This window comes from Cynoglossus semilaevis, chromosome 2 (assembly GCF_000523025.1).
Source record: "Cynoglossus semilaevis isolate Cse_v1.0 chromosome 2, Cse_v1.0, whole genome shotgun sequence".
In the NCBI taxonomy this organism is placed as follows: Eukaryota; Metazoa; Chordata; class Actinopteri; order Pleuronectiformes; family Cynoglossidae; genus Cynoglossus; species Cynoglossus semilaevis.
The window spans coordinates 10,458,122-10,470,392 of NC_024308.1; positions in this window are offsets into that span (position 1 = coordinate 10,458,122).

Sequence of the window (12,271 nt, forward strand, 5' to 3'; positions counted from 1 at the left end):
AAACAGGTAAACCCAAGAACTCAGTGAACTGTGACGTGAAGAGAAACATTCAAATATCGACTAAATAGTTTCGAAGAAATCCAATAATGATACATTTAAAAAAAGTACTTAAAAATACTAAAATATCTCATAATAAAATAGCATGTTTTATTAAATTAGTCTGCATTCAGATAAGCCATCATCTCATATACAGTAAAAAAAAAAATCTAGCGTGAATGGAGAAATTGACCCGGAATCCTAGTTTAGATTAGGGTAAGTAACGAAAACATTGTTCAAACATATAATTTAGCTTTAAAATGTTATTTCTAATGATTCATTTTCAATTCTGTTGCATTTATTAACATTTATCTGCTGAATTTTTGAACCAAACAGCTACATCATTAAAACAGTTTGTGAAAAATGTCACTAACAACATTAGAATGAAACAAAAGTGCTGGGTAATTGATGCAACTTTTGTAGAAATTGCTGAAAAGTAAACAGAGCCAACCTGTTTCAGGTGTACTTAGACTTGCATGGCTTAATCTTTGAGACAAGCATATGCTACTGGCAGGATCAACCAGGTAGCCTCCCCAGAGCGAAGCTGGCCGCTGCTGCTGGCCTACAACAAAGTCCACAGTAGGATCGTACTGGGATAGTATTTGTAAACAGTATAAAGCCCTATATGCTTTTAGAGTTTTTCGTGTCATGTAGGGCAGGAATTTATTTTTTGCCTAACCTGAATTTAACAAGTAGACCTTATTGTTATTCTGTTCACACACCATTCTCCAGACGTTGGTAGAGGGCTTGACTTTGTGTTAAGAGCACAGCAGGCATCTAACCCAAATAAGGACAAAATCACATTATTTCTCAGCAGGGTATGGAAGGGGCCAGGTGGGAAGGAGAAAAAAAACCTGACATTTCCTCTTTCCACTTGATTGAAAAAGGAATATAAAAAAATGACAAATAACTAGACTGTTGCTGTTGGGAACGACCTGTCACTTTGTACCTCGCCTGCATGTCACTCAGCTTCATTTTTACTACAAAATGCTTGTTTTTTTTTTTACACAGGCTTGGTCACAGTGTATGCTAATCAACAGGATTGCCTTAGGTTGTAGTAATACACCTCCCTACCTCCAAGCTTCAATTTTTCTGTTATGTTTTCAACTCAGTATGTCAGACTACAGTGCTTAGAAGCTGGAAAAATACCAAATACTCTTTTCACTAGGAAAAATAAATTGTTGGAGAAATTATGACAATCAGTGATGACAATGAAGGAAAGGCAAAAGGTTGGAGAACCAATAAAAACACACAAACAACCTCAGCTGTGCACATTTAAATGTCATGGAAGTAGTGACATCATTATAGTGTTACCACACACACACACACACATTCACAAGCTGGGCTACTGCTCAGAGACAGAGACTGAGCTGTAAACCAGAATAACCTTTTCAATTATCTCTCCAACCAGTGTTGTAAAGTCCAAACTCAGTAAACGACAGCCTGACTTCAAGCCTCTGTGCCACACCAATAAAAAAGCAACTGGATTGAGCCCATCCACCAGCTAACGCTTAAGACTCAATTAAAGAAATGTAATTGCATCTCAAAGAAAGGAGAAAATAAATGATAAAAACCTGTCTGTCTAGTAAAAATAGAAAATCCAAATGGGTAATGACCAACAGGAATAGCAGATGTGGCGCTGAGCGGCCTGTAGTGAGAGGATCACAGATTTAAATCCCACCCTCGCTGTGGTGTTTTAAGAACGCACCCTTGTTAATTGGGTGAATAAAACGCACTTTGGCCGAAGTAAGTAAAGTTAACAGTTTGTTTTAGGAGTTCGACCAGACACAGTGATGAAATAAAAATGAAAAGGTTCACATTTTGCACAATGAAATGTCAGTAGTTTCGGCAATAAATAGCCTTCACCTCATGTCGTCCACTGTGGCTGTATTGTATTGTTGGTATTTTTAATCATATCATAATTATTAGAGTAAAGTCAAAGTTTCAAATAAACCTTCTTCTCTTTAGTGATGGTTGGTCTAACAGCAGTTCCAAACCACCTTGTTTTTTTCATCTCCATTCCACCATCAAGCAGTAAAGAAGTGGCACAGTAGTGCGTAGGCCTGTTCCCAGATCAGTGTTAAGTGTACAGCTAACAATGTTTATTATTTCCCACTGTCTTTCAGTGTCCAAAACAAGATGCTCTGTGGGGAGTGCATGACAGATGGATGCCCATAATGTTAATGAAATACTGTTATAATATTGTGACACATGCCATCTGCTGTGACAGAAAAGGTGCCTACATGCTGCCTGTGTGAAAATGTGTTTGTGCAAGAGGTGGGCTTGGCCTTATATGTTGGTTTATTTGTGTGTGCCTGTGTGTGTTTGACACAGTAGTAACTTAGAATGTGTGAATATAATGTAGAAATTATATTTTGGAACAGTCACAAAGGTGTGTGTGTGGGTGTGTGTGTGTGTAGAGAGAGAGTGATAAGCCACAGAGTGGTTGGCTGCCAGAGAAACAGATATTCACTGCTATGAATCATACAGAAGGACACAACCGCCCACACACTTTCTCAAATGCTCACTTTTTTAGTGCATGTACGTGTGTGCGCTCTCTCGTTCGCTCTCTCTCTCTCACTCACACACAAACACAGAGAGCATCTAAATGTAGGACAACCTCTAATTTGATTCTGCCCTACTCCTTTGAGACATAATTAAAGCATTAAAAAGCTTTGTGCGCTGCTGAGGCAATTGAGACAGTCTTCACCGAATAAATGGGATTCATCGTTTCAGGAAATTGTCGCCCCACCCCCATCCACCCACCCTCCTGTACGTGTGTGCGCTTGTGCACCCACACGTGTGCACACACGCATACACACAAACACTCTTCCCCTTCCTGGCCTCATCATCCGGTCCAATCCATGTGAAATGTACTGTGAACCATAATGTCTTTTTTAAATAAGAATCAGGCTTAGGCTGTTTCTGTACTAAGAATCCGCTAAAGGGGAGGTGGGGAGGGGGGCAGCCTTACACACTCGCTCACTTACACACATACACATGCAGCAGGATACATCCAAAGACATGGTTCTTAGTATGAATTCAGCTTGAGGGTCGCTGCAGTCTGGGTGTTTCCTGGAGCACAGATTAACTGCTCTACATGTTAAACCACACCTATGGTAGCACTACTATCACTACTGCACATACAGCTACTGGCACTAAGAACACCAACCACTCTTCAACCACGTTGCTCCTCACCTACATTGTCATTGAAAACCCCAGATAAAGATGATCTGTGTCCACTTGAGTATTAACCCCAACCTATTCAGTTTTGAACTGATCAGGGTCACTGGCTGCTCCAGTTCCATGGTGTAAGAGTTACCATGTCTATTCTACACGCAGAAGGTTGTAGGTTCTAGTCCCAGTGAAACTACTAAATCCTCCTCATGTAAGTCACTCTGGATAAAGGCCTCGGCTAAATGCATGAATATAAATGGCTGCTGACTGTCCAGTGACAGACAACAACAAAAATAGAAAAACACAGGTTTTTCTTTAGCTGAGACTAATTGAGATAATGTAAGAATTAACTCCCAAAATATTACCTTCAAGTGTAAATATGTGGTCCTCCCTGTTTCATTTTAGATTGACCCTCAGTGTGTGTCTGTGTGTGTGTGTGTGTACATGCCCTCTTAGAACTTTGTTAAAGCCAGTCATAAATTAGGTAAGCAATTAGGTAACGATGATTAAAGTAAGTAATTAGGATTTGTTCCACATATGAACAAGAGTCACAGCTAAGTCCTAAGAAGAATAGCTGCACAAACCTGTGTGTGTTTGGACGGAGCCTGAGCCTTGGCTTTGTAATGACTCACTAATGACTGCATGTTGTCTCCATCCAACTTTTAAATGAATGGAGAAGATCTACACTGATGAACAGTTGGCCGGTTTTCAACGCCAACCTGTCTGACTGCTCCGTAGTAACAGCCCCAGGGATGCCGTTTAAGCCCTCCGCCTCCTGCATCCAACAGACTACTACTGTGCAGTTTATGTGCTGAATGAAGATGGAGATACAGACAGTGCCCAACTTACGAACACAATAGGTTCCGAGAGGCTGTTCGTAAGCTGAATTGTCGTCTTTTTTTAATCACTTTTCTAATACACCAGCACAAAGACAACAACACACACATTCCTCAAAAAAATCTAACCAAACATTTCTCTCTAAATAGTCCAGAATAATGTTTGTTCAAAGTCAGTGTGCACAGAGATTTGAAAGCAAAACAATTCAACATGGCTTCACTCCAAGCTAACCTTTGCCAACTTAGTCTGGGCCAACTGTATGTGTGTGTCTGTTTGTGTGTGTGTTTGAAGAGAGGCTAAGGAATAGGACTGTGTCTTCAGCCCCACAGATCATAATCCTGTTTGGGCCAAGAATTTGATTTTGATTATTATCTCTCATGAACCATGCCAAGGCTTAGCCCCATTCCTGCAACCCAACAACACACACCTGCAATCACACATACACACACACACAAGCATGCTCTTACATTCAGCAGTCCAACACTTTGACCTTGTTAAGATGCTTTAAATAGGATAAGAGTTCTTCTATCACTTTAAATGGCCTGACCTTCGCTCACCTTCTCTCCCTACTCTGCAGCTGTCGTTACTCCTGAACAGAGACAGTCAACAACACAGTAAAAACACACACTGGAATATGAGTTAGTCAACTCAGTAGCTCGTATTAACAGACATATACACAAACATAGTAACAGACACTAGGTGGAGGTGGGCACGCCAACATGTACATCTACTATGAGAAAAGGCATCATCATCGACCCAATCCTGTCATGAGTGTGTGCTGCTGGTGAACCTGAACTGAGAGTATTGACTGACAGTACTGACTTTTGCCCAACCAATTTGTTATACTGATACATTTTGATTTCCTCGCACATCAATCTATGTGTCGTATGATCTGTCAATAAACTGTGTATGATTTACTACTTTTGTTGCATAAACTGTTCATTCCTATTCAGATTCAGATGGACCCCACAGAGAGTGTACAGCAGCCATTGTTTTATGACCAGCCAGAATGCTTTTACCAAAGCTATGGTACTATTTCTGCAACTGAATTATTATTATATAATCCAAAACTGTTCCATATCACACATTTTAATTATATCCCATTGTATCACACCATTTCTTGTAGTCTTGCATTACCCTCTACTTACTGGCAGTCTATTGATTTTACTTTAAACGAAATGTGAGATTAGGTATCACAGATGAAAAATGGCCGAAGTCCTTTGTAAAGCAGCAGAAAAAGACCATAAGCACTTTACTGGTGACAAAAGTACCGTAGCTCCAAAGGAATCACAGTCGACAGTATGGTTTAAATTTACTAGTTCCAGTAACAAGACTTGGTAAAATATGATTGCGATCAGTAAACTATCTCATTTGGAGAACAATATTAGGGCTGTCCAATGACAGGATAGCTGTGGATTAATCACAATAATTCAACATTCTTTAACTGTTCTTCAAATCTGTTTTTATTGTGATATATCCAGATGATGGAATTATTCAAATAAAGAAATATAAACAAAATTATGTGAAATTTTGCTAGATAGAGTTGGTGAATTTTAGTCATTGCTGTGCAGTGACTTCTAGGTCATGTGGAGAGCTGCTTTCAAACATTGGTGAAACCACTGACCTCAACAATATTAATCAGTCTACAGTCCCTCACAATCCATTTGACATTTCATCAGTCTGTTTGTCAGGTGTTGACTTACCTACTGACTTGCATTTGGTGAGGCAGTCAGTTTGAAAATGGCAACTACAGGCTTGGCTTTGAGATTATATTTTAATAGAGAGGTGCTTTGGTGAAATTAAAACTTAATTATAAATTGTTGAGCACATATATGTGTAACAACAGACTTTCATGTAACATATTATTATTTAAAAAAAATTAAAAACTGCACAGAAAAAAACATTGTTGCTCTCCACAGATGTGGAATGAGCGAAGAGCTACCCGGGCTTACCCGCACAAGTCACAGTACAATGATTACAAAGTCAAGGGGAAAGGGCTATTTGTCAAAAGTGGGGAAAGTGGTGAGGCTGACACAGCTGTGGGTTTGAGACCACGGCCGAGATTAAAACCACCATTGCAGAAATGGAGGGGGCTATGAGATTACACCCAGTACGGTTGTAGAGATGATTGATGGTTACTTGTAAAAATCACGGATATTACAGCAACAAGCGAAAGCAGGTAGGCAGGGAGAGTAGAATCAAAGATTAGTCCCAGAGTTGCCAACATACAACTGAATAATGGAAGAGGAGAGCTGCAGTATTGGTATGTGGCTCACAACAGGTAACTTGGATTATTTTCCTCAATTAAGGTGATGGATATAAAGCTCTTGTCAGTGTGTGTTCATACCACACAAAATGAACTACTGGGTGATCTTCTACTCTTGATTATAATCTAAGTTATTTCATTTTCATTATCAGTAAATAGTCCCAATCTTATGACAAATGACCTTATAAATAAATTCCACATGTTTAGCATCACCTTGAAGAACTGTGTCTTTGTTGGTAAAAGCATATTACAAATAGTTAGTTGTGGCAGAAAACTAGGCAGCAGTGGGGCAGGACACCGGAACAACACAACAGTAGTGGTTGGAGTAGCAAAGTAAAATCAGCTCTGAGACAGTTTGACAGATGAGGTCACGCACAGACTCTGTGGACCATCACGTCTGCAGATCACATTATAATCTATGCTGAGATTCGGAAGCAGGTGGTACAGCACCTGCAGAAGTGGAGGTCTGACTGACCAAATCAAAGGCATTAGAAGATTGACCATGACCAGTTTAGATATAAAATTAACATGGTTAAGATATAATTGGGGGATAGATGGTGACATTGGACAGATGATGTTCAATGTCAGCTACATGAGTGCTACGTCCATTTCCCTTATCGCCTAGTGCAAAAAGATAAAGATACTCGGGGCTTATACCCTGTTGCACTTTGGTAAAAGTCCTGCACTACAGAAAAGAACGCCCTGTCACAACAGGTGTTCCTCACAGCAGACTGGTGCCAGTACCTGCCAACATGTATTAGAACTATCATGTGAGAGAAAGCACGCCTGTCTCTCAGCGGATGTTCTCCCCTCCCTTGAATAAACAGGCTAAGTGCAGGGAGGTTTTCATGGTCTTGGTTTGTGAATCCTCTGAATGGGATCTTGGTGAGGATGAGGTGACATATTGTTCCAGTAGAGGCCCCACTGCTTTAAGGCACAAACAGAGCAGCTAATTCTGCTGTCTGGACTGGTGCAGTGCCTCACAGGTTAAGGGGCCCTGGCCAGGCAGTCCCAATCAACCTACTCCCCCGTCAAGCTGCTTTGTTCCAGCCCATCACACAATTTGCCCAAGGGAAGCATGTACACCCCCCTCCTCCCACACACACTCCTCAGCATTGATGTTGCTTCTATACAATACACACACATTCTCAATCACACACACACATAAATCATCAGACATGATGCACTTAAAGAGAATAATGTATACACATAAATGAATAAGCCACCCACATTAACAGAGCTGTGAACAGCTCGTGATTTATCAAATAACAACCTATGAACCTCACAGAGGTCTGCAAACATCGCCTACAAATGTCCCTCACACACACACACTTGCACAAACACATAAAGCCACATAAATACATTCCATCTGTAGCTCATGTGGACGTCACTGCTGCAGTAAATCTGGTTCATATCACCTATAACTGTTATTTGAACTAGGTCTGGTTATGTCTTTAAATGTACATGACATGAGGAAGTAATATTAAAATACATTTTAAAACACGACTTCATAGGAGGCCATAGGAGTCCGTGTGAGTGAGAGATATTTATTTGTACACCTGATCAAACGAAAGCTCCCCACCGCCTCACTCATCTGACACCAACAATCAAGATGAGAATTTGACGTCCACTGAGGCACAAAGGTCTGGGGTCTGAGTGAGGCAGGAGTCATTTGAATTTGTATTCATGTATCTCCTTGTGGCACTCAGTGTGTGCCCATGTGTTCAACAAGAGAGGGGCCGCACCAGTCGACTCCCCCTCCTTTTCAACCAACTCCAAAGCGTTTTGACAATCGTCCACTGTGGCCCTTCACAAAAATCAACATCACCTGTGACCCATGGCCTCGGCGGCTCTGCCACTCAAGAGTTGGGCCTCTTTGGGGTGGGAGTGTTTTGGTGGTGGGGGCACTCTGTTTGTCATGCTAATCAGCTGGACTAACCTTAACGACCCAGACATCTGCTGGCCTGCGTGTGTCAAGCCCCACATTCAATTTGTTCTCCATATACAAAAAAGCAGATAAGACCCTTGAGGCCAGTGAGACTGTGTGTGTGTGTGTGTGTGAGTGTTAAAGAGTGTTAATGTATGGATAAAAATTCCTTTTATTTCTATGCATGAACAAAAGCAGTAATTACCAGCCATGTCACGGTTTCTTCTGTGTTTTTATATATGTGCACTAATCTCAAATGTACGTATGAACAAACCAGGCATTTTGTTTAAACACAAACACATGGCATTTGCACGTGTTTGTGTGTGTGTGTGTGTGTGTCTGTGGCGGGGAGAGTAGGGGTGGGAGAGTTGTTTAATGGGCGAGACAGGGGACCATGGGGATTAAGCTTCCCCCAGGTGGAGGCTTTAGAGGAAAGACTGGGGGCTGTTCTGTTAATTCAAGTGGGCTTAATAATGTCTGTGCACCCTGTGCCCCTGACCCTCCCACCACTACATCAGATCTGGGAGGAAACGCATGATAAAGGGAGACAAGTAGCGGAAGGAGGAGGAGGGTGTTTGTGAGCGATGTGTGTGTGTGCATGTGTATACATGTGTGTGTCTGTGCGTCTGTGTGTGTGTGTGTGTGTGTGCGTGCACGCAACTTATGCCTACCTCAAGCACGGGTCCAGAGGACTCGAGAGATTTTCCCTCCCTATTACTTATGGGCTCTTCTCTCTGGCTTTGGCAGCGGGCCTTACTGTTGCTCCAATTTCACGACACAGCCAGCTTTGTTGGGGCTGCATTGGGATTAATCAAGGCCCAAACAATATGGCAAATGCTATCAACTGGGTCAGGCACCGTGCCACTACCAATAAGGTTTTATTCTCCACAACCCAGTGTTCCGGTGCTCCTCAGCTCCAACAGTGGACTATAGTCTGCTCTTGCAGGAAACACACGCACCAACTTCTTTAACTTCAGTACACCACTATTAAATCTTTAAAAAAGTTATCAACTGCACAGTATTTTCTTTTAATAATATTTTCAACTAATTTTTTAACACATTTTTGTTTTTGTAGTTCAGGGATACATGAATACTGTTACTCAAGTTGTAAATAATAGTATTGGCAGCGTAATGACTTTACTTCAATTGTTCTATTTTATTCTTATTGAATTTGGGTGAAAATAAGAAATTAGTTTCTTTGTGAAGAAACTTTGAAGGAAAAATTTGATTTTTGATTTTGACAAACTGAGTGTCACAATTGTACCTTTGTTAACTGCAAAATGTAAGGCGGGCATCAAAAGACCCTAAATATTATGTCCCATCAGGTTTGACTGAGGATAAAACTATTTTCATCATCTGTTTTGAACTACTGCATTTTGCACTTTCCTCCTGTATTACATCTGCCTTTGTTCAGGTACGGCTTCATTAGCTTTTACTCTTAGTTCACAGAGATGAAACAGAAAGGCAGAACAAAAAACAAACAGAATGGCGTACTAGAAAACTCTCATTTAATAAACTACACTAATTGGAATGCTCTGTCATATATAGTACTTTTAAGCAATATCATTTATATCAAAATAATCCTTAAAACCCCCCAAGCACAGCTGAGATGATGTGTATCACACAGTGTTTAGTGGAGTTTGATGGCACCTCACACCCTTTTAATTTCCTCTACCGCTGTATAAACAGACGCATCACACGTGAGCAGATCCTCGACAGTGGCTATCCACTGTAAAAATATATTGCCTCTGTTCACTTCATATGTCGCTCTGGATGGCTGTTGATAATATTGCTGCAGCACAGACAAATGAAGGTGAATTCCGCTGTGACACAGTCTATTTAGGAGTTAATTCAGCTGTTACTATTATACTACACAGTTTGTTAGTACCTCAACCTCTAGCTTCTCATTTCTGACACTCACGCCTGTATGGGTGTCACACATTCTCCTCTTACGCTGGCCATAGTGGCAGAAGCGGCAGAAAAGCAACATTTGTAGAACAATCTATAAAGACTTTAGGTTAAAGGGTTAGGTTAAAGCAAAATCAATCGCAATTTATTGTTTTTTTTTCACAGAAGAAATATAATTCAATTCATCACAGTCTACTCAACAAGGATGGTCGTGCTCGTGCAGGTCCAGCGTGACAAACACAAGTTGAGTTTTCTTCACTGATGTTTGCAAGCTAGTTTGCATGGATGGTGTGTTCAAGGTGCTGCTATAAAAATTGGCTACACTCCAACAGATAAACAATAACCAAGACAACCGCTCACAATAAAAATCAAATCGTTTATTTATAAGGAATCAGATCTATTTGAGATATCCATAAACTTGCATTTTAAGGCATTTGTGGGACTTACATTTTTTTGGATGATATGATAGTAAGAATACAGTCTTACTTACACACCTGCACTTGAATGTAAGTGAGTTCTTCGCTGGCTAATTAAGAGCTTTCATCAAGAGAGAAAGCATGGTTTCCAACAATCAATAGCTGAACACCCAACAGTGACTGAGGGTGTAGTGACCAACCCCTTCTTTTTATCAGTCTGATACAACATCAACTCTTGACACTAGTAAAGAGTAAATAAAACTGCTCAAGGAAGTATGTTTTGAAAGAATTTCAACCCATTCCAAGAGTCCTTTACCAAACAAAGAGCTAACACCACCGTCGGCCGGGTGCCATTGTGGACATCAGTGTCTGTTACAGTCAATCCCAAAAAAGGAAGATCTACACAAAGAGTTGACTATATGTTACACGTAACATGGACTCTGTATGGACGTAGTCATCAAAATAACCCTTTCTAACAGGATCACCCAGAATGCTCACAAACTGCTAACTATTTATTTAGTTTCCTTGGCTGCCAACTAATGAGCATGGATGTTTGACCAATAGTCTTCATCACCAACACAAGCATGCCCTGAACTCTGAGTCTCTGTTACCATGGTAACTTGAACTGCAGGGAAACAGAGGACATACTGTACGCTCCATCTTCAAAACAGAGTTAAGAGACAACAACAACGCTCCAAACATTTTTATACCTTGTCACCACTTTACCATACACTAGTTTGGGAATTAACATTTTGTTTTATTTAACATGAATCCAGAATAAGGGGATTTTAGATGTGTGATGTCATGTCATGTATATGACAGATATGGACAGAAGTGTGCCACTTTTTTATCTTTCCAGCATTACAGCAATGCTGGAAAGATAAAAAAGCCTCCAGTCACTTGGTTAAAGCAAATCATACAGTGGTTTGGGGGTGTGTGAAAAACTTCTGTCCCCTAGTAGGGGGCATGACAAAATAGTTGAAAACAATTGAATTAGAGCAATTTGAATTTTTTTTAAATGTTATGAATTTTCCAAAAAATCCTAATGCATGTATTTTTCAGTCAGATGTTGCAAAATATGATATATATTTTCTTACAAAACTTTTTTTAAACATGATCTTGTCTGCATGTTTGTCATCAAATTAGCACATTTGAAAATGTTTTAGAAAAAAATCTCTGATTTTTATTAAAAAAAAATCATAATTTAGCATGTTGTTTTTGGTCCAATGTTGAGAAATACTGATGAACTTTTTTGGAAATGTATGTTTCAAAATGTTACCAATGCGCTTGTTTCTCATCAAATTACATATTTTGATACATTTTATAAAAAAAAAAAATTGTTGAATGGATTTTTGGAGAACCCTTAATTTAGCATATTATTTTTGACATTCTGGGACCTTTTATTGTTTAACATTTTTTCGTGATACTAAGACTATAGTCTTGCTTATTGGTTATTGGTGACTTTTCAGATATAACAGTTTTTGGCATATTTAGCACAAATTATTTACTTGGCAGCATGTCTTGGGACATGAACGTGCATTTTAAAGAATTTCTGGAACTAAGTCTTACTTATTGCAGTGGCAGTGGTGGTGTGGTGCTTAAGGAAGTTAACTTACATCTAGAATGTTGCAGGTTCAGTTTAACAATAACTTAATTTGTGTAGTTTGTAGCACAAATCATCCACTTGGCAGCATGTTTTAGGAC